A 27320-nucleotide genomic window follows, 5' to 3' on the forward strand; every position below is an offset into this window, starting at 1 on the left:
GGACCCATTCTGCACGTGTGCAACGCAAACACCCCACCATCGGAGATGAACGCAAACCATCGCAGACACCCCAAACCAAAATTAGAGGAACCACAGTTGGTGGCTGATGTGGTATGATTTGTCCAACAGAAAATCATCGTGAATGTGGTCGATCTTTGCATTTTGAATGGAACTGACAAAATCGGACTGATTTTAGACTTTAAAAATCGACCAACAAGTTCTGTCCCTGCGATGCCTCTCCGCAGCGTCATCGGGGGAAAAAATACCCCGATGTCCTGCTGCGTATGCGCCGCCGTCCGTCACTACCGCCAACGCGGGGGTCCCCCAGCCGTTACGACTACCCCCGTGCTGGAAAAAAGCACCCCCCTTCCCCCCAGATTTATACTTAATAGTCCCGGGAGCCGATGTCCTTCTACATATTATATTAGTTGTGCCCCACATGTTATACCAGCAGTGCCCCACATATTATACCAGCAGTGCCCCACATATTATACCAGCAGTGCCTCATATATACCAGCAGTGCCCCACATATACCAGCAGTGCCCCACATATTATACCAGCAGTGCCCCACATATTATACCAGCAGTGCCCCACATATTATACCAGCAGTGCCCCACATATACCAGCAGTGCCCCACATATTATACCAGCAGTGCCCCACATATTATACCAGCAGTGCCCCACATATTATACCAGCAGTGCCCCACATATACCAGCAGTGCCCCACATATTATACCAGCAGTGCCCCACATATTATTCCAGCAGTGCCCCACATATTATTCCAGCAGTGCCCCACATATTATACCAGCAGTGCCCCACATATTATTCCAGCAGTGCCCCACATATTATACCAGCAGTGCCTCATATATACCAGCAGTGCCCCACATATTATACCAGCAGTGCCCCACATATTATACCAGCAGTGCCTCATATATACCAGCAGTGCCCCACATATACCAGCAGTGCCCCACATATTATACCAGCAGTGCCCCACATATTATACCATACCAGCAGTGCCTCATATATACCAGCAGTGCCCCACATATACCAGCAGTGCCCTACATATTACACCAGCAGTGCCTCATATATACCAGCAGTGCCCCACATATTATACCAGCAGTGCCCCACATATTATACCAGCAGTGCCCCACATATTATACCAGCAGTGCCCCATATATTATACCAGCAGTTCCCCACATATTATACCAGCAGTGCCCCACTTATTATACCAGCAGTTCCCCACATATTACACCAGCAGTGCCTCATATATACCAGCAGTGCCCTACATATTATACCAGCAGTGCCCTACATATTATACCAGCAGTGCCCCACATATCGGGGGTCATTCCGAGTTGTTCCCTCGTTATTTTTTTTCTCGCTACAGAGCGATTAGTCGCAAACTGCGCATGCGCAATGTACGCAGCGTGCCTGCGCCAAGTAAATTAGCACAAAAGTTTGGTATTTTACTCACGGCGTAACAAAGTTTTTTAATCGTTCTGCTGATCGGAGTGTGATTGACAGGAAGTGGGTGTTTTTGGGCGGTAACTGGCCGTTTTCTGGGAGTGTGAGGAAAATGACAATACTAAATTCCCTTGTCGTATAAACAACCCTTTATGAAGCTAAGAACACTGTACGCTGTTTACTTAAGAAGTACCGTAATGGTACGCTAGTTGCGTAACGATCGCTCAGCCGTGGGCGAGACGCTCAAGCGTCACGTTCGCTCACGGCCCAGCGATCACAGGACACGTTATTGGCTATGACTAGAGTAATGATTCGCTATGGCGTAGCGGACGCTCGAGACCACGAGGAGATCACCAGCGGCGCAGACGCTCACAACGCTATACCTTTATGTCTAAACCTTATACCAATGAAATACACGGAATACCTTAATGTGAATACAGGGTGTAAGTGCAACCTTGTGTAACCTGACTAACTACAAAGCTGCTTGAGCGTCACCGACGCTCAAGTGAACACTTAACACTATAGGAAATACACAGATACTGGTTTAGGGTCCAAAGCCTATTAACTGTATTATATCTAGTATACTTGTAAAAAGGGGATAACAGTACAAATGATACACTACAATATAACAAAGACTTCCTAACCAAAATACAATACTATCTAATACAATACAATACTAGTCTAGGGGAGATACGAGAGAAAGAGAAGGGAAAGAGAGAGAGAGAGAGAGAGATGAGATGAGAGAAATTGGCTCACAGAAAGACAATGATTACGGAGAAAAACTTACGCACAAGGGTAAACGATCGCATGCGCCTGGACATCCAGCACCCGATTTTCAGCAATGAGAACCGTTGAAGAGTGAGAGCTGGATGTGGTCGGCCTGCCTATTTATGCCCCACACACAATGCAATCTCATAGTCCCTACAATCCCATTGTCCATTGGATGAAGGAATTCGACCCTGTATCACAACAAAAGGTCATAGGTTGATTCATACAGGTGGGCTGTGACGATTTCAAACAGCTCAGGTGGGTGGGGAACTAGGTTTCCCGCCGCATACTTGAGTATGAGTAAATAGTAGAAATGGACATAAACTTCTTATGTCCATAACTATTCGCACGAGCGATTAATACGCTCCAAACCAACACCGGAATATTGCTAATTAAATACTCTTCCGATGGGTACCAAACACTGCTGTATGATTCCTGTTAGACCCTTCGTACGATACAAAGAGGGATTCCTTAGCTCAGGGACCTTCTATATTAACCAAACTTTCAGAAACTATCAAAGGGATCATGATCTATAAACTACATTAATTGTGAAAATATGTAACGAATGAGTCGCACGCTACGACTACATAAACTCTACCGTAAATACGCATACCGCGCCTGCGAGTGCACGCTATTGCGGGTATGCGCCTTCACGGGAGAGCGTACGCATGCGCAGCACGGACCAGTGTGCGGTGCAAATATGGCAACGTGCATAGAGACATTTTTCTGACTTTGACAGTCCACCCTTTGGCAGTCAATAATAACTGCCACAAAACATTTAAGGAGAAAAATGCAAGTCAGGGGTTAGTTGATTTCCATGGTGGGGTAAGGAAGAAGAGAGGAGTAGGTGTGAAGAGGGTATGACCTAGTGAGAAAGTAGAAGCATGTGTGTATGAGTCCATGTTTGGAGGGTCATGTATCATCGTGCCGTACGTGTTGTAAATCAAGCTTCGAGGTACTGCGAAGTATACATTTGAATTCCTTCTTATCCTGTGGTACAGGTCTGTGGATGGGCTGTCAAACTTTACCGAGCTCTTTTCGGATTTTGAACAAAATGGGGAGCACATTTTAGTTGATGATACATGAATGGGGGAGGTATGTGGTTGCTGATATCTGTGCCTGTATTCCCTATCGTCTATGTGTGTCATTACCTGAGGGTTGTAGAGATGAAGATAAAGAACACTTATGGAAAATGCAATGATATTCTATGTCAGGGAAATGTACATCTGTCGTCGAAGTTGTGTTCGGTATCTGTTGAGAGTCGTCTTCTTTGCGCTGTATTGCTCCTTGGGCATGAGCAAATAGCTTTGTCAGAGCCATCGGATTTACAAAAAAATGTTGGGCTAGCGTGAGTTTAAAGTACTAGGGAAACTGGGGATCCATGGCAAAGTTCATCAAGTGTCCATATCATAGGTTGTCAAAACTTCATCTTTGGTGCTTGTCTGTTGTCTGTATAGCGTCTCGTCAACTTCCTCGTCCAAGGGGGTCTTTGTATCTTGGAGAAAAGCAGAAAAACAGGTGAAAGAAACGGACCGTATAATCGCATTTTCATCACATCCTGGTTTCTATCATTGGGTCATAAATCAAATCCAGGTTAATTACGGTTTCCTCACTCCTCAAGCTCATCACTCTTGTACTTTGTTTGCACCTCATTAAAGCCTGCCCGCATCTAAATATCAATCCAATCGATATAACGACACCCAAGATACATAGTAGAAACTTTCCAACATCCATTATGACTCCTTGAGCCCAGTCCCCCAAACCGGAGAACCAATTTCGCGGGTTCAACCATGACACCCAACAGTCAGCTCATTACCTACAGCAGCAAGGGTGAGATTGTGTTTTCGACGAAATTCCCACTTTAATTGGAGAATGTCGTCCATCTTTTGGTCTATGACCTCTACCGGATCCTCGGTGCTATTTGTGATATACGTGCAACACTTTATGCCGTACTGTGTTGCCAATGTAACACAATATCCGCCTGTTACTGCTGTAAGATAATTAAGAACCATCCTATGCTGAACTAGTTCTGTTTTATAAGCTTGAAGTTCTCTTCCAGTGTATCTAAACGTGTCATCATACATTTCAGTGATATTATCTAACAAATTGGCGAGTGCGGAAATGTATCTATAATTCATCACTCCTCGAGCGGTGCGAGTGAAATCTAACGCTACCAGAACCTGAATCCCGGTGGATTCATGGATAAGATCGGAGGCCGGATGCTCTAACCTTTCTGACAGTTGTCTTTTAACTCGGTGCTCGTAATGAGTGTGAGTATAAGGAGCTTGGGCACCACGGTGTATGTCCTTCATTTTGTCATGTGTTACAGTCATCACTTCAGGCAATACTTTTCCAATATAACACAATCCTTCAGAGTTTGGGGCAAGCCACTTGTACGCCTTTCTCCCGCATATGAAATATGCGTCATCGGGGAGAACATATGGGACGGAGAAGGACATGACCATGTTACAAACCTTCCAGGTGAAATCTCCTGACCCTAATTCTTCCATCTGCTTAATGCACGTATCAGTTTGTACGATATGTGCACAGTATCCTGGTGATACCTCTCCAACTCTAGTAATCCTATTTCCTAAGGTATATCGATACCGGAAAGATTTTCCTCTACTGGCTATGTGGCGTACCAGCTCTGTATCTGTAGGCATTCTATCTGCTCTGTGTGAAAAGGTCATGGTAAGGTTGCTCCATGACACTTCCCAATTTCCCGGTTTTCTGGGATTGGAGATATTGAAACATAAGAGGGACCTATCCACATGGTATTGGTGGAGCTTCAAACTAGGAGGGCTGGAGATATTAAACCTCCGGTCCACCGGTCTCCCACCGTTTAGCTCAAGTACCTCCCCTAACGTTAAAGGAAATGGTACTAGCCCTGATTTGCTGTGACCCTGAGGTACTTGAGAGCATACCCAACAATCTGTTTGGTTTAACACGTTACCCACTAAGGAGTGATAGTCACTCAATGGATGCCGGTCCATATGGATATTAAAACTAGATTGGCATTTCTTTATGCATCCATCTTCAACCAGATTATCACAGAGCCTACAGATACAATTTTCTTCAGCTAACAATCCATCACAATTTCTTCTATCGGATCGTTTTCTGATACTCGCCTTTGCTTGTTGGTTTGGTTGATCTTGGAAAACTACGCCTCCATCATCATAATCGGAACCCATTCCAGAACCTCTCTCGACCTCTATGGTACTCTCGCCGGAACAGACTGCTCTGGTCAACATCATGGTTAACATCAAAATCCGGATCACAGTCTCTTGGGGCAAGTCCATCTTTGAGGAGGAAATAGAGAAGAATGAGAAGGGGGAAAAAGAAATTTCAAGGAAGAGGGGATGGGAAGTGGAGAAAAACAATAAAAGGGAGAAGGGAGTCGACAACTGCTTTCGGTCTTCAAGGCTCAGGTGCCGCCTCAGTCCTCCTGGAACAGACACTCCAGTGATACAACCTCTACCGTCTGTTCCTTATCACGAGACTTCTCTGGATCAGCAACCTTTTTGCAGTGGGATGAATGGACCCAAGTCTCTCTCTCAGCCACCTTCAATGCTGTGGTGCTAGTCAATAAGACCTGGTATGGTCCTTCCCATCTATCAATAAGACAACCTGAGCGTAGAAAATTTCGTATCATTACATAATCCCCAGGTTCAATGTCATGACAATTACTATCTGGTAAATCAGGAATCACCAACTTCAGATTATCATTTTGATTCCTCAACTGCTTACTCATGTTAATCAAGTACTTTACAGTTACTTCATTGTTACATTTCAAATCATCCTGAGGGTTAATCATGACATGCGGTTGTCGACCAAACAAGATTTCAAAAGGAGACAGATTAAGAGGGGACCTGGGAGTGGTTCTGATGCTATACAAAACAATGGGTAAAGCTTCTGGCCACGTCAATCCTGTCTCTGCCATTACTTTACTCAATTTATTTTTAATAGTGCTGTTCACTCTTTCGACCTTCGCGCTCGCCTGTGGACGGTACGGAGTGTGCAGCTTGCTATCAATTCCCATCTTGTAAACCTTGCTGATGAGACGTGTCTGGTTTGGGCAGAATTCAATAAGGCAGATACCGCATGCGGTGTATGGATTGTGAGGTTGTGGCCTAGCACGACATCTTCGCTTTTTGTCACTAGCAATGCTATCGCCGCAACGCTACGCAAGCATGTGGGGAGGGATCGCGCTACCGTGTCTAGCTGGGCGCTGTAGTATGCGACTGGCCTGCTGGCGTCACCGTGTTTTTGGGTTAGTACACCTGCTGCGCACCCAGCACTTTCTGTTCCGTATAGTTCAAAGGGTTTCCTATAGTCTGGCATACCTAGTGCTGGTGCCTGCGTTAGGCACTGTTTGAGTCTCTCAAATGCTGTTTCGGATTCGTCTGTATGCGAAATCCGATCAGGTTTGTTTGAAGAGACCATTTCCTGCAAAGGTAACGCCAATATGGAAAACCCTGGGATCCAATTACGGCAATACCCACACATTCCTAAAAACGTCCTGATCTGTTGCTGGGTTTGTGGCAGTGTCATGTCTCTAATGGCTTGGATTCTATCAGCGGTCAGGTGTCTCAGTCCTTGTGTTAGACAGTGTCCCAAATATTTTACCTTAGTTTGGCATAATTGTAACTTGTCTTTGGAAACCTTGTGACCTGTGTCTGAAAGATGAAACAGGAGCTGTTTCGTATCCTTCAGAGATGCTTCCAGTGAATCTGAACACAGTAATAAATCGTCCACATACTGTATCAATACTGATCCACTGTCTGGTTGGAAAGACTGTAAACAATCATGCAAAGCCTGAGAAAATATACTTGGACTATCTATGAAACCTTGGGGTAGCCGAGTCCACGTGTATTGGACTCCTCTGTATGTGAATGCAAACAAATATTGGCTGTCAGGGTGCAGAGGTACCGAAAAGAAAGCGGAGCAGAGGTCAATAACAGTGAAAAATTTGGCAGTGGGAGGAATTTGCATTAGGATGACAGCTGGATTAGGCACTACGGGGAACTGACTCTCAACTATTTTGTTAATCCCCCTTAGATCCTGCACTAGCCTGTAACCCCTCCCCCCACTCTTTTTAACAGGGAAGATGGGACTATTGGCTGTGCTGGACGTTCTTACCAGAATGCCCTGTTGCAGCAAGCGTTCTATTACTGGGAAAACTCCTAACTCCACCTCTGGCTTCAGAGGATACTGTGGGATTTTTGGAGCTATCCTACCATCTTTTACTTGTACAACTACTGGAGCTACGTTTGCCATTAATCCAGTGTCCTGTCCATCTTTTGTCCAAAGTGACTCTGGTATCTGAGATGTCATCTCTTCTACTTGGGATGGGTTCCTATTTGTCATAATGGAATGTGACATTAATTTTGATGGGGAGTCTAACATGTCTCGTACCTCCTGAGCGTGATTCTCAGGAATGTCCAAGAATACACCTTCAGGAGTACAATAAATGACGCAACCCATTTTACATAGTAAGTCTCTCCCCAAGAGATTAGTTGGTGCCGATGCAGCCAGCAAAAAGGAATGCTTGGTATGCAAAGGCCCTATTGTAATCTCGGCTGGTTTGCTAACAGGGTAGTGCTGGACTACTCCTGTTACTCCCATGGCTGGAATTGTCCTACCAGTGGTTCTCATGCCCACTGTCGAATTTATCACTGACTTGGCCGCCCCTGTGTCTACAAGAAAGTTTAAAGTTTTACCAGCTACATTGATTGCAATCTCTGGTTCGCTTCCAAGACTGGCAATCAATTTAACTGGCTGCAGATTACAGGTGTGGCCACACCCCTATTGGGTATGCTGACCTCCCTGAATCCCATTGGCAGCAACTACTTGTGGGGGAGTTAGCTGGGAACTACCAGAGGCCTGCCAGTCTCTGTTCGGGGGATATCTTTTTGTTTCCCCTGTATGTGGCTCAAAACTCCGCCTCTGTGGACCCTGCTCCCAATGTCGTGTGTTGTGTTGTTGTCTAGGGGGTTGAAAAGATCTTTGTACATTCTTTGTTCTACATTCTCGTGCAAAGTGTCCCGGTCTGTTACAAGAAAAACATGTTATTACACTTGCCTTACCCACAGGATTCGGTGGTACATACGCAGGCTGCCTTGTGGTCAGCGCCTGTATACTTACGGACATCAACTTATCACTTTGCGACTCCCTGTGTCTAGTGATGTTTTTGTCGTGATCAACAGCAGCCTCTCTCAAGGTGGACACTGACAGACCTCGCCAACATGGTTGTGTGGTCTGTACCCTAGCTTTTAATGTTTCTTTCAAACCATCCATCAGTACAGATACTGCTACTTCTCGATGGTTTGGGTTGGTCTTAATGTCTTCTATACCAGTGTATTTTGCCATTTCTGATAGTGCCCGGTGGAAATATTCTGCTGCCGTTTCGGACTCCTTTTGCTTAATGGAAAATATTTTATTCCATTTAACAACGGCTGGGAAATACTCCTTTAGCTGTAAATTTATCCTTTTTACATTATCCTGGTCGTACACATCTGTAAGCGGTACATCTTTATCTAGTCCACAATCAGCCAAGAATTTAACTGAGTCGACATTGGAAGGTAAGCAAGCTCTTAGCACTATCTGCCAATCCTTATTATTGGGCTCTAAAGTGTTTCCTAGATCCCTGATGTATTTTTGGCTTGCCACTAAATCTTTTCTGGGGTCTGGGAATTCAGACACTATGGTCCTCAATTCCATTCTAGTGAACGGGCAATACATGGCAATGTTCCTGACGGGTGTGGCTCCTGATGCATCTGTTTTCCCATTGGGAACTACTATCACCTTTACAGGAGCAATTCTAACAGCCTCATTCTGCGTAGATTCTACAACTTGTGGTACAATTGTTTCAGTGTAGTGCATGGTGCCGTACTTACCCGTTGACACGACCTCACCTATCCCTCCGCTAGGGGCCTTAACTAATCTCGTGGGTGGTGCAGTTCCTACTGTGGTTTCTGATATGGTGGCCGCTAGAGAGAGCGCTGAAATTGTTGCCGAATCTTCTTCTTGATCACACTCCTGAGGAAGGTTCAAAACAGGGTACATCTTGCACGGGTTAATACTTGCATGAGTTATTTGGTTAACATCATTAACATTTACAGGGTTACTAAGAGTTTGTGTTTTACAACCCAGTGCGTTTCTCTCCGTAATCAACTTCTCTCCTGCGATGTATGGTGGAGGTGGAGCTGTGGCTATCAGCTTCCTGACTGCCCCAGATCCCGCCGCCAGAGCCAAACCTCTCTGTATCTCACCTTCCTGGTGCCATAACTGTAAGTAATCATGATGCTGAATTCGTCTCTTTGTTGATTTTACGAGACATATCCTCCTCCTTAAATTTTGTAACACGTCTGGACTGAAGCTACCTATTCTTGGGAATTTGTCCCTGTCTTGTACAGTCATTCTCTCCCATTCATCACATAAAGATTCGGTGTGACTTCCATATTTTTCACACATTACATATCGTGCCGACCCAACTGGTCGGTTCACAGAATCAACCTGAACCAGGGTTGATCGCCCCCTACCTGAGCAACTGGCCCCCATAGTCTGCAGGTGTTGCTTAGTCCTCCTTGGATTTCTGTATCAAGGTTTTCAGCAAGCCTTTACAGACAACCAAATTACTCCACAGTAGGCCGGCGGTGGCGGTTTACCGAGTACCCCACTCACTCGCCCACCTCGACCAATACGACCTGATCACACCGATATGGTGCTGGCGTACTCGATACAGGGCCCCTATGGAACCTTCAGTTTACTGGAACATATGAGGGTTACCCGCAGGACACTTACTCTTTCCAGTAAAGGTGGGGTTGTTAGATAGTTCCTGAGTGACCAGCGAACTTCCCTTCCAAAAATAAAAAATTACACAAATCACGTCAGAATGTACAGATAGCGTTTGTGACCACTTTACTCTAATGGTATTAGGTCAGATTACTAACTACTGCACACAATTACGTGTGGTCCAATCGTTCAGTACACAAGCACTACTTGTTATGTACTGAGAGATCAATGGAATCGATGTTTCCGGCCGCGATTCCTTCAGCAAGAGCTTATGGCCTATATGGGTTCTGCACCAACACCCCAGGCGTTGTGCCACTGGACTTTTATAGCGGACCTCTTAGTACCTTACGACCTCCTGGTCTTGTTACCTTCTGTTAATGACCTCCTGGTCTGTTACCTTATGGTCCGCTATACTCTAATGCTCAAATATTATTTAACCAAGGATGCCTCCCTAGCCACCGTATATGTCACTTACACGTGTGTCCCTTGACGAGTACCCGACTTTCCTTTTGGTTCCACCTTGAAGTTATATAAACTTTGGTATACAAAACCACACTCACTCAACACATGTACACTTTTGTTTCTATATCTATTTCTGCGCAGAAATTGTCTTCAGTCCAACAGTGTTACTAATTAGGAGCAGGATCTGTTAAACTAAATTTCAGATTTTTCCAAAAATAGATTTGCGTTATTTACCGCTGTGCGTTACTTATCGCCTTTGCGCTAATTATCGCTTTGCGCTAATTCAACTTTTCGTGACTTGAGCTACGTTGCGTAATCAGACGCTACGTTGCGTAATGTACGCTGTGTGCGTCTGCCGTTTGGATTGCGTACGCAAGTCTTTTGTTAGGGACACGTGTACGCAAAACAAAGATCCACCGTAACACAATTTCTACCTTTATCAATGTAGATGATCCCTGATCATCTACCGCACACCACACTGACTGTCTTATCTCCCAGACAAGCCGTGTGTTGGTCTATACTTTAACTATTACCTCTACTATGAAATAACAGCAAATCTCTTTTTGCACTTTCTATCAACTATAAAACTTGGCAAACAGGAATAGTGATATACGAAATTTGAAAAAGAAATGCAGATAAATGTATGTGTGCGTGTATACGCAAGACAGAAGAGAAATAAAACAGTTTTAAAAGACACAAGCGTTTTGTTCTTACTTCCGGTTCCCGGATTCCTTCAGCACTCTTTATCTAAGCGAAGCAGACGCTTATCCCGTCAGCACTGCGAGACAACCTCCCACCCTTTGCTGGGGGGATAATGTCTGCTGATCTACCTAGTGCAGATATGAGAAGGATAGGACGAGTCCCCAATTGACAATACTAAATTCCCTTGTCGTATAAACAACCCTTTATGAAGCTAAGAACACTGTACGCTGTTTACTTAAGAAGTACCGTAATGGTACGCTAGTTGCGTAACGATCGCTCAGCCGTGGGCGAGACGCTCAAGCGTCACGTTCGCTCACGGCCCAGCGATCACAGGACACGTTATTGGCTATGACTAGAGTAATGATTCGCTATGGCGTAGCGGACGCTCGAGACCACGAGGAGATCACCAGCGGCGCAGACGCTCACAACGCTATACCTTTATGTCTAAACCTTATACCAATGAAATACACGGAATACCTTAATGTGAATACAGGGTGTAAGTGCAACCTTGTGTAACCTGACTAACTACAAAGCTGCTTGAGCGTCACCGACGCTCAAGTGAACACTTAACACTATAGGAAATACACAGATACTGGTTTAGGGTCCAAAGCCTATTAACTGTATTATATCTAGTATACTTGTAAAAAGGGGATAACAGTACAAATGATACACTACAATATAACAAAGACTTCCTAACCAAAATACAATACTATCTAATACAATACAATACTAGTCTAGGGGAGATACGAGAGAAAGAGAAGGGAAAGAGAGAGAGAGAGAGAGAGATGAGATGAGAGAAATTGGCTCACAGAAAGACAATGATTACGGAGAAAAACTTACGCACAAGGGTAAACGATCGCATGCGCCTGGACATCCAGCACCCGATTTTCAGCAATGAGAACCGTTGAAGAGTGAGAGCTGGATGTGGTCGGCCTGCCTATTTATGCCCCACACACAATGCAATCTCATAGTCCCTACAATCCCATTGTCCATTGGATGAAGGAATTCGACCCTGTATCACAACAAAAGGTCATAGGTTGATTCATACAGGTGGGCTGTGACGATTTCAAACAGCTCAGGTGGGTGGGGAACTAGGTTTCCCGCCGCATACTTGAGTATGAGTAAATAGTAGAAATGGACATAAACTTCTTATGTCCATAACTATTCGCACGAGCGATTAATACGCTCCAAACCAACACCGGAATATTGCTAATTAAATACTCTTCCGATGGGTACCAAACACTGCTGTATGATTCCTGTTAGACCCTTCGTACGATACAAAGAGGGATTCCTTAGCTCAGGGACCTTCTATATTAACCAAACTTTCAGAAACTATCAAAGGGATCATGATCTATAAACTACATTAATTGTGAAAATATGTAACGAATGAGTCGCACGCTACGACTACATAAACTCTACCGTAAATACGCATACCGCGCCTGCGAGTGCACGCTATTGCGGGTATGCGCCTTCACGGGAGAGCGTACGCATGCGCAGCACGGACCAGTGTGCGGTGCAAATATGGCAACGTGCATAGAGACATTTTTCTGACTTTGACAAAAAATGCAGGCGTTTCAGGGAAAAACGCGGGAGTGTCTGGAGAAACGGGGGAGTGGCTGGGCGAACGCTGGGCGTATGTGTGACGTCAAATCAGGAACGAAACTGACTGAACTGATCGCTATTTGTGAGTAGGTCTGGAGCTACTCAGAAACTGCTAAGAAGTGTCTATTCGCAATTCTGCTAATTTTTCGTTCGCAATTCTGCTATGCTAAGATTCACTCCCAGAGGGCGGCGGCTTAGCATGTGCAATGCTGCTAAAAGTAGCTAGCGAGCGAACAACTTGGAATCACCCCCATTATAGCAGCAGTGCCTCATATATACCAGCAGTGCCCCACATATACCAGCAGTGCCCCACATATTATACCAGCAGTGCCCCACATATTATACCAGCAGTGCCCCACATGATATTCCAGTAGTGCCCCACATATTATACCAGCATTGCCCCACATATTATACCAGCAGTGCCTCACATATTATACCAGCAGTGCCTCACATATTATACCAGCAGTGCCCACATATACCAGCAGTGCCCCACATATTATACCAGCAGTGCCCTACATATTACACCAGCAGTGCCTCACATATTATACCAGCAGTGCCTCACATATTATACCAGCAGTGCCTCACATATTATACCAGCAGTGCCCACATATACCAGCAGTGCCTCACATATTATACCAGCAGTGCCTCACATATTATACCAGCAGTGCCCCACATATTATACCAGCAGTGCCTCACATATTATACCAGCAGTGCCTCACATATTATACCAGCAGTGCCCACATATACCAGCAGTGCCTCACATATTATACCAGCAGTGCCCCACATATTATACCAGCAGTGCCCTACATATTACACCAGCATTGCCCCACATATTATACCAGCAGTGCCTCACATATTATACCAGCAGTGCCTCACATATTATACCAGCAGTGCCTCACATATTATACCAGCAGTGCCCCACATTGTCAGGAATCGACTTACCACAGCTGCATCTGTCCGTCTGTGCGGTCTCCGTCCGGGGTCCCTACGTCTCGCTGTCACTGGTTACCTTGTCGCCGGATGTCATCTTGGGCCTAATGACACTCCTGTTGTCAGCGGGCGTGCATGCACGCCGCGTTCCCGCCGGGCCGCGGCATTGGCGCCGACAGTTTCCATCAGACTACCGCATCAGCCAATCCGGAGCTTGGCCGCACCTCCTCATTCACTTCCAACCAATACCTGCAGACCGGGGGGTATATCAGGAGCAGCAGGGTGAGTCAGTCCTTGTCCTGGACTTCGTGTCACTCCTATGACCTGTGTGTCTGGCTCCGTTCTCCAGTTCCTTTGTGTACCTGCTCTGCCTTCCAGTTTGAACCTGTACTACCGTGGAACCACAAGCACCAGCAACCCTGGTACCTCTGATCAGGCTTCACACCTTTACCAGCTACAGTGTGCTCCAGCCCTTTGCAGTAGAGACTTCCCTCCAGGTGCATCTCGTTATCTACACCTGTACATCAGCCTGCAAGCTGCCAGTGTTATTTCCAACTGCACTGAGAACTCTGGGGCAGATGTATTAACCTGGAGAAGGCATAAGGAAGTGATAAACCAATGATATGTGCAAGGTGATAAAGGCACCAGCCAATCAGTTTCTACCTGTTAATTTACATTTTGGAGCTGATTGGCTGGTGCCTTTATCACCTTGTACATATCACTGGTTTATCACTTCCTTATGCCTTCTCCAGGTTAATACATCTGCCCCTTTATCGTTTGTCTCCTGCAACTGCTACCAGCCTTGCTATTCCCACCATCATCTCTGCTGGCTCCACAACCCAAGAACTATCGGTTCCCATACCGACACATCGATCCCCTGATCGATTGAACCTATCATACAAACTTTGCCATAGACTCTCAGCTTCCACGCTGCTCATTCTCATCTGCATCGTTTCTGTTATTATTTTAGTATTCCTGCTGCCATATTGTTTCAACTTATTGTTTAATAAACAACTTTGCGCACATGCGCAGGAATCCAATCCGGCCTCCTCACTTCCTCCATACTACTACCACTGACCCACTAGCGCCCCCTCCGGGAACACAAACAAAACAGAACCTGACACACCTATTATACCAGCAATGCCCCACATGATATTCCAGTAGTGCCCCACATATTATACCAGCAGTGCCCCACATATTATACCAGCAGTGCCCCACATATTATACCAGCAGTGCCCCATATATACCAGCAGTGCCCCACATATTATACCAGCAGTGCCTCACATATACCAGCAGTGCCCAACATATTATACCAGCAGTGCCCCACATATTATACCAGCAGTGCCCCACATATTATACCAGCAGTGCCCCATATATACCAGCAGTGCCCCACATATTATACCAGCAGTGCCTCACATATACCAGCAGTGCCCAACATATTATACCAGCAGTGCCCCACATATTAAACCAGCAGTGCCCCACTTATTATACCAGCAGTGCCCCACATGATATTCCAGTAGTGCCCCTCATATTATACCAGCAGTGCCCCACATGATATTCCAGTAGTGCCCCACATATTATACCAGCAGTGCCCCACATATTATACCAGCAGTGCCCACATATACCAGCAGTGCCCCACATATACCAGCAGTGCCCCACATATTATACCAGCAGTGCCTCACATATTATACCAGCAGTGCCCCACATATTATACCAGCAGTGCCTCACATATTATACCAGCAGTGCCCCACATATTATACCAGCAGTGCCCCATATATTATACTAACAGTGCCCCACTTGTTATACCAGCAGTGCCCCACATATTATACCAGCAGTGCCCCACATGATATACCAGCAGTGCCCCACATATTATACCAGCAGTGCCCCATATATTATAGCAGCAGTACCCCACATATTATACCAGCAGTGCCCCATATATTATACCAGCAGTGCCCCATATATTATACCAGCAGTTCCCCACATATTATACCAGCAGTGCCCCACTTATTATACCAGCAGTTCCCCACATATTATACCAGCAGTGCCCCACATATACCAGCAGTGCCCCACATATTATACCAGCAGTGCCCCACATGATATTCCAGTAGTGCCCCACATATTATACCAGCAGTGCCCCACATATTATACCAGCAGTGTCCCATATATTATACCAGCAGTGCCCCACATATTATACCAGCAGTGTCCCACATATTATACCAGCAGTGCCCCACATATTATACCAGCAGTACCCCACATATTATACCAGCAGTGCCCCACATATTATACCAGCAGTTCCCCACATATTATACCAGCAGTGCCCCACTTATTATACCAGCAGTTCCCCACATATTATACCAGCAGTGCCCCACATATACCAGCAGTGCCCCACATATTATACCAGCAGTGCCCCACATATTATACCAGCAGTGCCCCACATGATATTCCAGTAGTGCCCCACATATTATACCAGCAGTGTCCCATATATTATACCAGCAGTGACCCACATATTAAACCAGCAGTGTCCCATATATTATACCAGCAGTTACCCACATATTATACCAGCAGTGCCCCACATATTATACCAGCAGTGTCCCATATATTATACCAGCAGTGCCCCACATATTATACCAGCAGTGCCCCACATGATCCCATATATTATACCAGCAGTGTCCCACATATTATACCAGCAGGTCCCACATATTATACTAGCAGTGCCCCATATGATATACCAGCAGTGTCCCATATATTATACCAGCAGTGCCCCACACAGTGCCCCACATGATATACCAGCAGTGTCCCATATATTATACCAGCAGTGTCCCATATATTATACCAGCAGGCCCCACATATTATACTAGCAGTGCCCCACATGATATACCAGCAGTGTCCCATATATTATACCAGCAGTGCCCCACATATTATACTAGCAGTGCCCCACATGATATACCAGCAGTGTCCCATATATTATACCAGCAGTGCCCCACATATTATACCAGCAGTGCCCCACATATTATACTAGCAGTGCCCCACATATTATACCAGCAGTGCCCCACATATTATACTAGCAGTGCCCCACATGATATACCAGCAGTGCCCCACATATTACACCAGCAGTGCCCCACATATTATACCAGCAGTGTCCCATATATTATACCAGCAGGCCCCACATATTATACTAGCAGTGCCTCATATATACCAGCAGTGCCCCACATATTATACCAGCAGTGTCCCATATATTATACCAGCAGTGCCCCACATATTATACTAGCAGTGCCCCACATGATATACCAGCAGTACCCCACATGATATTCCAGTAGTGCTCCACATTTGAAACCAGCAATGCACTAATGCAGGCTGCAGCTCCTATCAAAATGGAGGGAACGCAGGTGAAATATTTGCAGATATCCCCCCAAAACACAATTTTTTTCACTGATTGATAAATGAGCCCTGAGACTACAGAAAACGCTCTCTGCACTTACATACACAGCAAAGAGGGTCAGCAAATGACGGCATGACAGGTTTTCCAGTTTACATATTGCAAGTGTCAATTATTTTCACATTTCCCAGTTGTCTTCAGCAAGTATTCTGCTGATGGTTTTCCTATGAACTGTGATCCGTCTCCCACATGTTCCCCGTATCTTGGTATCACAGAGAGAGCGCATGCAGGGCTGGTGTCAGTCTCCAACGCTGCAGATAGCTGGGGAGGGAACATCACCCCCTCCCCCCCACCTCCAGCCCTTCTCACACAGGGCTCCCTAACGGTACCCAGCGACTTACCCACCTGCATGCCCTCCTGCAGCACTCATTGCGGGCTACCGGAAACACAGCAATATGCAAAGTCTTTTCCAATATCCTCAGCTGGAATTTCACTTTGAGCTTTGCCAAGTCCACCCCAGGAGTCCTATTTTTTAATGAATTTATTCATGGCTTTGATGTGATTCCCTGCCTCGTGTGAGCTGGGGAAGAGGAGGCCATGGATTTAATAAACTTCCTTTCTTAACTTATTCGCTCGCTGCCTTCCCTGCACAGGGCTGAAGGTCTACAAAAGGGGCAAAATGCAGACTGTATTCCAGACTCTCGGACAAATCCAGGATAGTCATATCAGCCTGTGGGAAAACTGGCGAGGTGCGAGGAGCAGGCCACTTTCTCCAGATAACGTATTTTCTGCCGTGTCCGGTCTACATAGTCACAGGGCTGCCCAGGCGACCGATGTTCCTCATTATTGCATGTAGGCTGCATATGTGTACGCAGTTGCGAATGAGCTTGCGATGGCTCCGGCAGGCGTCCATCTTCTTCTCTGGGAGGCAGCTTCACTTGCGATGATTTTGAATGCCATAGCAAATGCAAATAGATTTCTGTACAAACTAGTGATGAGCGGGTTCGGTTTCTCGGAAACCGAACCCCCCCGAACTTCACCCTTTTTACACGGGTCCGAGCCATACTCGGATTCTCCCGTATTGCTCGGTTAACCCGAGCGCGCCCGAACGTCATCATCCCGCTGTCGGATTCTCGCGAGATTCGGATTCTATATAAGCAGCCGCGCGTCGCCGCCATTTTCACTCGTGCATTGGAAATGTTAGGGAGAGGACGTGGCTGGCGTCCTCTCCGTTATTGTTGAACTTGATTGTGCATTATTGCTTAATTGTGGGGAGGGCTGGGGAGCAGCTGTATAATATAGGAGGAGTACAGTGCAGAGTTTTGCTGATCAGTAACCACCAGTTTTATCCGTTCTCTGCCTGAAAAAAACGCTCCTTATCTGTGCTCAGTGTGCTGCATATATCTGTGCTCACACTGCTTAATTGTGGGGACTGGGGAGCAGCTGTATTATATAGGAGTACAGTGCAGAGTTTTGCTGACAGTGACCACCAGAATACGTTGTCTGCCTGAAAAACGCTCCTTACCTGTGCTCAGTGTGCTGCATATATCTGTGCTCACACTGCTTAATTGTGGGGACTGGGGAGCAGCAGTATTATATAGGAGGAGTACAGTGCAGAGTTTTGCTGATCAGTGACCACCAGTTATCCGTTCTCTGCCTGAAAAAAACGCTCTATATCTGTGCTCAGTGTGCTTCATATATCTGTGCTCACACTGCTTAATTGTGGGGACTGGGGAGCAGCTGTATTATATAGCAGGAGTACAGTGCAGAGTTTTGCTGACAGTGACCACCAGTATACGTTGTCTGCCTGAAAAACACTCCATATCTGTGCTCAGTGTGCTGCTTTATTGTGGGGACTGGGGAACACCAGTATAATATTATATAGGAGGAGTACAGTGCAGAGTTTTGCCGACCAGTGACCACCAGTATATAATATATAGCATTACGGTACAGTAGGCCACTGCTGTACCTACCTCTGTGTCGTCATTAAGTATACTATCCATCTAGATTCTATACCTGTGGTGCATTTCAGTTGTGCAGTTTGCTGACACAGTGACCACCAGTATATATAGCAGTACGGTACGGAAGGCCACTGCTGTACCTACCTCTGTGTCGTCATTAAGTATACTATCCATCTAGATTCTATACCTGTGGTGCATTTTAGTTTTGCAGTTTGCTGACACAGTGACCACCAGTATACTATATATAGCAGTACGGTACAGAAGGCCACTGCTGTACCTACCTCTGTGTCGTCATTAAGTATACTATCCATCTACATTCTATACCTGTGGTGCATTTTAGTTTTGCAGTTTGCTGACACAGTGACCACCAGTATACTATATATAGCAGTACGGTACGGAAGGCCACTGCTGTACCTACCTCTGTGTCATCATTAAGTATACTATCCATCTACATTCTATACCTGTGGTGCATTTTAGTTTTGCAGTTTGCTGACACAGTGACCACCAGTATACTATATATAGCAGTACGGTACGGAAGGCCACTGCTGTACCTACCTCTGTGTCGTCATTAAGTATACTATCCATCTACATTCTATACCTGTGGTGCATTTTAGTTTTGTAGATTGCTGACAGTGACCACCAGTATATATAGCAGTACGGTACGGAAGGCCACTGCTCTACCTACCTCTGTGTCGTCAAGTATACTATCCATCCATACCTGTGGTGCATTTCAGTTGTGCGCAGTATATATAGTAGTAGGCCATTGCTATTGATAGGTACTGGCATATAATTCCACACATTAAAAAATGTAGAACAAAAATGTGGAGGTTAAAATAGGGAAAGATCAAGATCCACTTCCACCTCGTGCTGAAGCTGCTGCCACTAGTCATGGCCGAGACGATGAAATGCCATCAACATCGTCTGCCAAGGCCGATGCCCAATGTCATAGTCGAGAGCATGTAAAATCCAAAAAACAAAAGTTCAGTAAAATGACCCAAAAATCAAAATTAAAAGCGTCTGAGGAGAAGCGTAAACTTGCCAATATGCCATTTACGACACGGAGTGGCAAGAAACGGCTGAGGCCCTGGCCTATGTTCATGGCTAGTGGTTCAGCTTCACATGAGGATGGAAGCACTCATCCTCTCGCTAGAAAAATGAAAAGACTTAAGCTGGCAAAAGCACAGCAAAGAACTGTGCGTTCTTCTAAATCACAAATACCCAAGGAGAGTCCAATTGTGTCGGTTGCGATACCTGACCTTCCCAACACTGGACGGGAAGAGCTTGCGCCTTCCACCAATTGCACGCCCCCTGCAAGTGCTGGAAGGAGCACCCGCAGTCCAGTTCCTGATAGTCAAATTGAAGATGTCACTGTTGAAGTACACCAGGATGAGGATATGGGTGTTGCTGGCGCTGGGGAGGAAATTGACAAGGAGGATTCTGATGGTGAGGTGGTTTGTTTAAGTCAGGCACCCGGGGAGACACCTGTTGTCCGTGGGACGAATATGGCCATTAACATGCCTGGTCAAAATACAAAAAAAATCAGCTCTTCGGTGTGGAATTATTTCAACACAAATGCGGACAACAGGTGTCAAGCCGTGTGTTGCCTTTGTCAAGCTGTAATAAGTAGGGGTAAGGACGTTAACCACCTTGGAACATCCTCCCTTATACGTCACCTGCAGCGCATTCATAATAAGTCAGTGACAAGTTCAAAAACTTTGGGTGACAGCGGAAGCAGTCCACTGACCACTAAATCCCTTCCTCTTGTAACCAAGCTCCTACAAACCACACCACCAACTCCCTCAGTGTCAATTTCCTCCTTACCCAGGAAAGCCAATAGTCCTGCAGGCCATGTCACTGTCAAGTCTGATGAGTCCTCTCCTGCCTGGGATTCCTCCGATGCATCCTTGAGTGTAACGCCTACTGCTGCTGGCGCTGCTGTTGTAGCTGCTGGGAGTCAATCGTCATCCCAGAGGGGAAGTCGGAAGACCACTTGTACTACTTCCAGTAAGCAATTGACTGTCCAACAGTCCTTTGCGAGGAAGATGAAATATCACAGCAGTCATCCTGCTGCAAAGCAGATAACTCAGGCCTTGGCAGCCTGGGCGGTGAGAAACGTGGTTTCCGGTATCCACCGTTAATTCAGAGGCAACTAGAGACTTGATTGAGGTACTGTGTCCCCGGTACCAAATACCATCTAGGTTCCATTTCTATAGGCAGGCGATACCGAAAATGTACACAGACCTCAGAAAAAGACTCACCAGTGTCCTAAAAAATGCAGTTGTACCCAATGTCCACTTAACCACGGACATGTGGACAAGTGGAGCAGGGCAGACTCAGGACTATATGACTGTGACAGCCCACTGGGTAGATGTATTGCCTCCCGCAGCAAGAACAGCAGCGGCGGCACCAGTAGCAGCATCTCGCAAATGCCAACTCTTTCCTAGGCAGGCTACGCTTTGTATCACCGCTTTCCAGAAGAGGCACACAGCTGACAACCTCTTACGGAAACTGAGGAAGATCATCGCAGAATGGCTTACCCCAATTGGACTCTCCTGGGGATTTGTGACATCGGACAACGCCAGCAATATTGTGCGTGCATTACATCTGGGCAAATTCCAGCACGTCCCATGTTTTGCACATACATTGAATTTGGTGGTGCAGAATTATTTAAAAAACGACAGGGGCGTGCAAGAGATGCTGTCGGTGGCCCAAAGAATTGCGGGACACTTTCGGCATTCAGCCACCGCGTACAGAAGACTGGAGCACCACCAAACATTCCTGAACCTGCCCTGCCATCATCTGAAGCAAGAGGTGGTAACGAGGTGGAATTCAACCCTCTATATGCTTCAGAGGATGGAGGAGCAGCAAAAGGCCATTCAAGCCTATACATCTGCCCACGATATAGGCAAAGGAGGGGGAATGCACCTGACTCAAGCGCAGTGGAGAATGATTTCAGCGTTGTGCAAGGTTCTGCAACCCTTTGAACTTGCCACACGTGAAGTCAGTTCAGACACTGCCAGCCTGAGTCAGGTCATTCCCCTCATCAGGCTTTTGCAGAAGAAGCTGGAGACATTGAAGGAGGAGCTAAAACAGAGCGATTCCGCTAGGCATGTGGGACTTGTGGATGGAGCCCTTAATTCGCTTAACCAGGATTCACGGGTGGTCAATCTGTTGAAATCAGAGCACTACATTTTGGCCACCGTGCTCGATCCTAGATTTAAACCTACGTTGGATCTCTCTTTCCGGCAGACACAAGTCTGCAGAGGTTCAAAGACCTGCTGGTGAGAAAATTGTCAAGTCAAGCGGAACGTGACCCGTCAACATCTCCTCCTTCACATTCTCCCGCAACTGGGGGTGCGAGGAAAAGGCTAAGAGTTCCGAGCCCACCCGCTGGCGGTGATGCAGGGCAGTCTGGAGCGAGTGCTGACATCTGGTCCGGACTGAAGGACCTGCCAACGATTACTCACATGTCGTCTACTGTCACTTCATATGATTCTGTCACCATTGAAAGAATGGTGGAGGATTATATGAGTGACCGCATCCAAGTAGGCACGTCAGACAGTCCGTACGTATACTGGCAGGAAAAAGAGGCAATTTGGAGGCCCTTGCACAAACTGGCTTTTATCTACCTAAGTTGCCCTCCCTCCAGTGTGTACTCCGAAAGAGTGTTTAGTGCAGCCGCTCACCTTGTCAGTAATCGGCGTACGAGGTTACTTCCAGAAAATGTGGAGAAGATGATGTTCATCAAAATGAATTATAATGAATTCCTCCGTGGAGACATTCACCAGCAGCAATTGCCTCCACAAAGTACACAGGGACCTGAGATGGTGGATTCCAGTGGGGACGAATTAATAATCTGTGAGGAGGGGGATGTACACAGTGAAAGGGGTGAGGAATCGGAGGATGATGATGAGGTGGACATCTTGCCTCTGTAGAGCCAGTTTGTGCAAGGAGAGATTGATTGCTTCTTTTTTTGGTGGGGGCCCAAACCAACCAGTCATTTCAGTCACAGTCGTGTGGCAGACCCTGTCGCTGAAATGATGGGTTTGTTAAAGTGTGCATGTCCTGCTTATACAACATAAGGGTGGGTGGGAGGGCCCAAGGACAATTCCATCTTGCACCTTTTTTTTCTTTCATTTTTCTTTGCATCATGTGCTGTTTGGGGACAATTTTTTTGAAGTGCCATCCTGCCTGACACTGCAGTGCCACTCCTAGATGGGCCAGGTGTTTGTGTCGGCCACTTGTGTCGCTTAGCTTAGTCACACAGCGACCTTGGTGCGCCTCTTTTTTTCTTTGCATCATGTGCTGTTTGGGGACTATTTTTTTGAAGTGCCATCCTGCCTGACACTGCAGTGCCACTCCTAGATGGGCCAGGTGTTTGTGTCGGCCACTTGTGTCGCTTAGCTTAGCCATCCAGCGACCTCGGTGCAAATTTTAGTACTAAAAATAATATTGTGAGCTGTGAGGTGTTCAGAATAGACTGGAAATGAGTGGAAATTATGGTTATTGAGGTTAATAAAACTATGGGATCAAAATGACCCCCAAATTCTATGATTTAAGCTGTTTTTTAGGGTTTTTTGTAAAAAACACCCGAATCCAAAACACACCCGAATCCGACAAAAAAATTTCAGGGAGGTTTTGCCAAAATGCGTCCGAATCCAAAACACGGCCGCGGAACCGAATCCAAAACCAAAACACAAAACCCGAAAAATGTCCGGTGCACATCACTAGTACAAACATGACTTGAGCATAGAGCGGTGGGTTAGCAGGAGAGCTTACACTCTATAGGGGAGGGACAGACAGGGGTGACACAGAGGAGAGACAGTGAGTGAGGAGCATAGAGCGGTGGGTTAGGATGAGAGCTTACACTCTATAGGGGAGGGGCAGACAGACAGGGGTGACACAGAGGAGAGACAGTGAGTGAGGAGCATAGAGCGGTGGGTTAGGATGAGAGCTTACACTCTATAGGGGAGGGGCAGACAGACAGGGGTGACACAGAGGAGAGACAGTGAGTGAGGAGTATAGAGCGATGGGTTAGGATGAGAGCTTACACTCTATAGGGGAGGGGCAGATAGGGGTGACACAGAGGAGAGACAGTGAGTGAGGTGCATAAAGCGGTGGGTTAGGATGAGAGCTTACACTCTATAGGGGAGGGGCAGACAGACAGGGGTGACACAGAGGAGAGAGACAGTGAGTGAGGAGCATAGAGCGGTGGGTTAGGAGGAGAGCTTACACTCTATAGGGGAGGGACAGACAGACAGGGGTGACACAGAGGGAGACAGTGAGTGAGGAGCATAGAGCGGTGGGTTAGGATGAGAGCTTACACTCTATAGGGGAGGGGCAGACAGACAGGGGTGACACAGAGGAGAGACAGTGAGTGAGGAGTATAGAGCGATGGGTTAGGATGAGATCTTACACTCTATAGGGGAGGGGCAGACAGGGGTGACACAGAGGAGAGACAGTGAGTGAGGAGCATAAAGCGGTGGGTTAGGATGAGAGCTTACACTCTATAGGGGAGGGGCAGACAGACAGGGGTGACACAGAGGAGAGAGACAGTGAGTGAGGAGCATAGAGCGGTGGGTTAGGATAAGAGCTTACACTCTATAGGGGAGGGGCAGACAGACAGGGGAGACACAGAGCAGAGAAAGTGAGTGAGGAGCATAGAGCGGTGGGTTAGGATTAGTGATGTGCACCGGAAATTTTTCGGGTTTTGTGTTTTGGTTTTGGATTCGGTTCAGCGGCCGTGTTTTGGATTCGGACGCGTATTGGCAAAACCTCCCTGAAATTTTTTTGTTGGATTCGGGTGTGTTTTGGATTCGGGTGTTTAAAAAAAAAAAAACCTCAAAAACAGCTTAAATCATAGAATTTGGGGGTCATTTGATCCCATAGTATTATTAACCTCAATAACCATAATTTACACTCATTTTCAGTCTATTCTGAACACCTCACACCTCACAATATTATTTTTAGTCCAAAAATTTGCACCGAGGTCGCTGGATGGCTAAGCTAAGCGACACAAGTGGCCGACACAAACACCTGGCCCATCTAGGAGTGGCACTGCAGTGTCAGGCAGGATGGCACTTCAAAAAAATTGTCCCCAAACAGCACATGATGCAAAGAAAAAAAGAGGCGCAATGAGGTAGCTGTGTGACTAAGCTAAGCGACCCAAGTGGCCGACACAAACACCTGGCCCATCTAGGAGTGGCACTGCAGTGTCAGACAGGATGGCACTTCAAAAAAATAGTCCCCAAACAGCACATGATGCAAAGAAAAAAAGAGGCGCAATGAGGTAGCTGTGTGACTAAGCTAAGCGACCCAAGTGCCGACACAAACACCTGGCCCATCTAGGAGTGGCACTGCAGTGTCAGACAGGATGGCACTTCAAAAAAATAGTCCCCAAACAGCACACGATGCAAAGAAAAAAAGAGGCGCACCAAGGTCGCTGTGTGACTAAGCTAAGCGACACAAGTGGCCGACACAAACACCTGGCCCATCTAGGAGTGGCACTGCAGTTTTCTAGCGAGAGGATGAGTGCTTCCATCCTCATGTGAAGCTGAACCACTAGCCATGAACATAGGCCAGGGCCTCAGCCTTCCTTGCCACTCCGTGTCGTAAATGGCATATTGGCAAGTTTACGCTTCTCCTCAGACACTTTTAATTTTGATTTTTGGGTCATTTTACTGAACTTTTGTTTTTTGGATTTTACATGCTCTCTACTATGACATTGGGCATCGGCCTTGGCAGACGACGTTGATGGCATTTCATTGTCTCGGCCATGACTAGTGGCAGCAGCTTCAGCACGAGGTGGAAGTGGATCTTGATCTTTCCCTATTTTACCCTCCACATTTTTGTTCTACATTTTTTAATGTGTGGAATTATATGCCAGTATCAATAGCAATGGCCTACTACTATTTATACTGGGCACAACTGAAATGCACCACAGGTATGGATGGATAGTATACTTGACGACACAGAGGTAGGTAGAGCAGTGGCCTTCCGTACCGTACTGCTACATATATATATACTGGTGGTCACTGTCAGCAAACTACAAAACTAAAATGCACCACAGGTATAGAATCTAGATGGATAGTATACTTGACGACACAGAGGTAGGTAGAGCAGTGGCCTTCCGTACTGTACTGCTATATATATATACTGGTGGTCACTGTCAGCAAACTGCAAAACTAAAATGCACCACAGGTATAGAATCTAGATGGATAGTATACTTGACGACACAGAGGTAGGTAGAGCAGTGTCCTTCCGTACCGTACTGCTATATATATATACTGGTGGTCACTGTCAGCAAACGGCAAAACTAAAAAGCACCACAGTTATAGAATCTAGATGGATAGTATCCTTGATGACACAGAGGTAGGTAGAGCAGTGGCCTTCCGTACCGTACTGCTATATATACTGGTGGTCAATGTCAGCAAACTGCAAAACTAAAATGCACCACGGGTATAGAATCTAGATGGATAATATACTTGACGACACAGAGGTAAGTAGAGCAGTGGCCTTCCGTACCGTACTGCTATATATACTGGTGGTCACTGTCAGCAAAACTCTGCACTGTACTCCTCCTATATAATACTGCTGGTCCCCAGTCCCCACAATAAAGCAGTGTGAGCACAGATATATGCAGCACACTGAGCACAGATATGGAGCGTTTTTCAGGCAGACAACATATAATACTGGTGGTCACTGGTCAGCAAAACTCTGCACTGTACTCCTCCTATATAATACTGCTGGTCCCCAGTCCCCACAATAAAGCAGTGTGAGCACAGATATATGCAGCACACTGAGCACAGATATGGAGCGTTTTTCAGGCAGAGAACGTATAATACTGGTGGTCACTGGTCAGCAAAACTCTGCACTGTACTCCTCCTATATAATACTGCTGGTCCCCAGTCCCCAAAGCAGTGTGAGCGCAGATATATGCAGCACACTGAGCACAGATATGGAGCGTTTTTCAGGCAGACAACGTATAATACTGGTGGTCACTGGTCAGCAAAACTCTGCACTGTACTGCTCCTATATAATACTGCTGGTCCCCAGTCCCCACAATAAAGCAGTGTGAGCACAGATATATGCAGCACACTGAGCACAGATATGGAGCATTTTTCAGGCAGACAATGTATAATACTGGTGGTCACTGGTCAGCAAAACTATGCACTCTACTCCTCCTATATAATACTGCTGGTCCCCAGTCCCCACAATAAAGCAGTGTGAGCACAGATATATGCAGCACACTGAGCACAGATATGG

The sequence above is a fragment of the Pseudophryne corroboree genome, chromosome 10 (assembly GCF_028390025.1).
Source record: "Pseudophryne corroboree isolate aPseCor3 chromosome 10, aPseCor3.hap2, whole genome shotgun sequence".
In the NCBI taxonomy this organism is placed as follows: Eukaryota; Metazoa; Chordata; class Amphibia; order Anura; family Myobatrachidae; genus Pseudophryne; species Pseudophryne corroboree.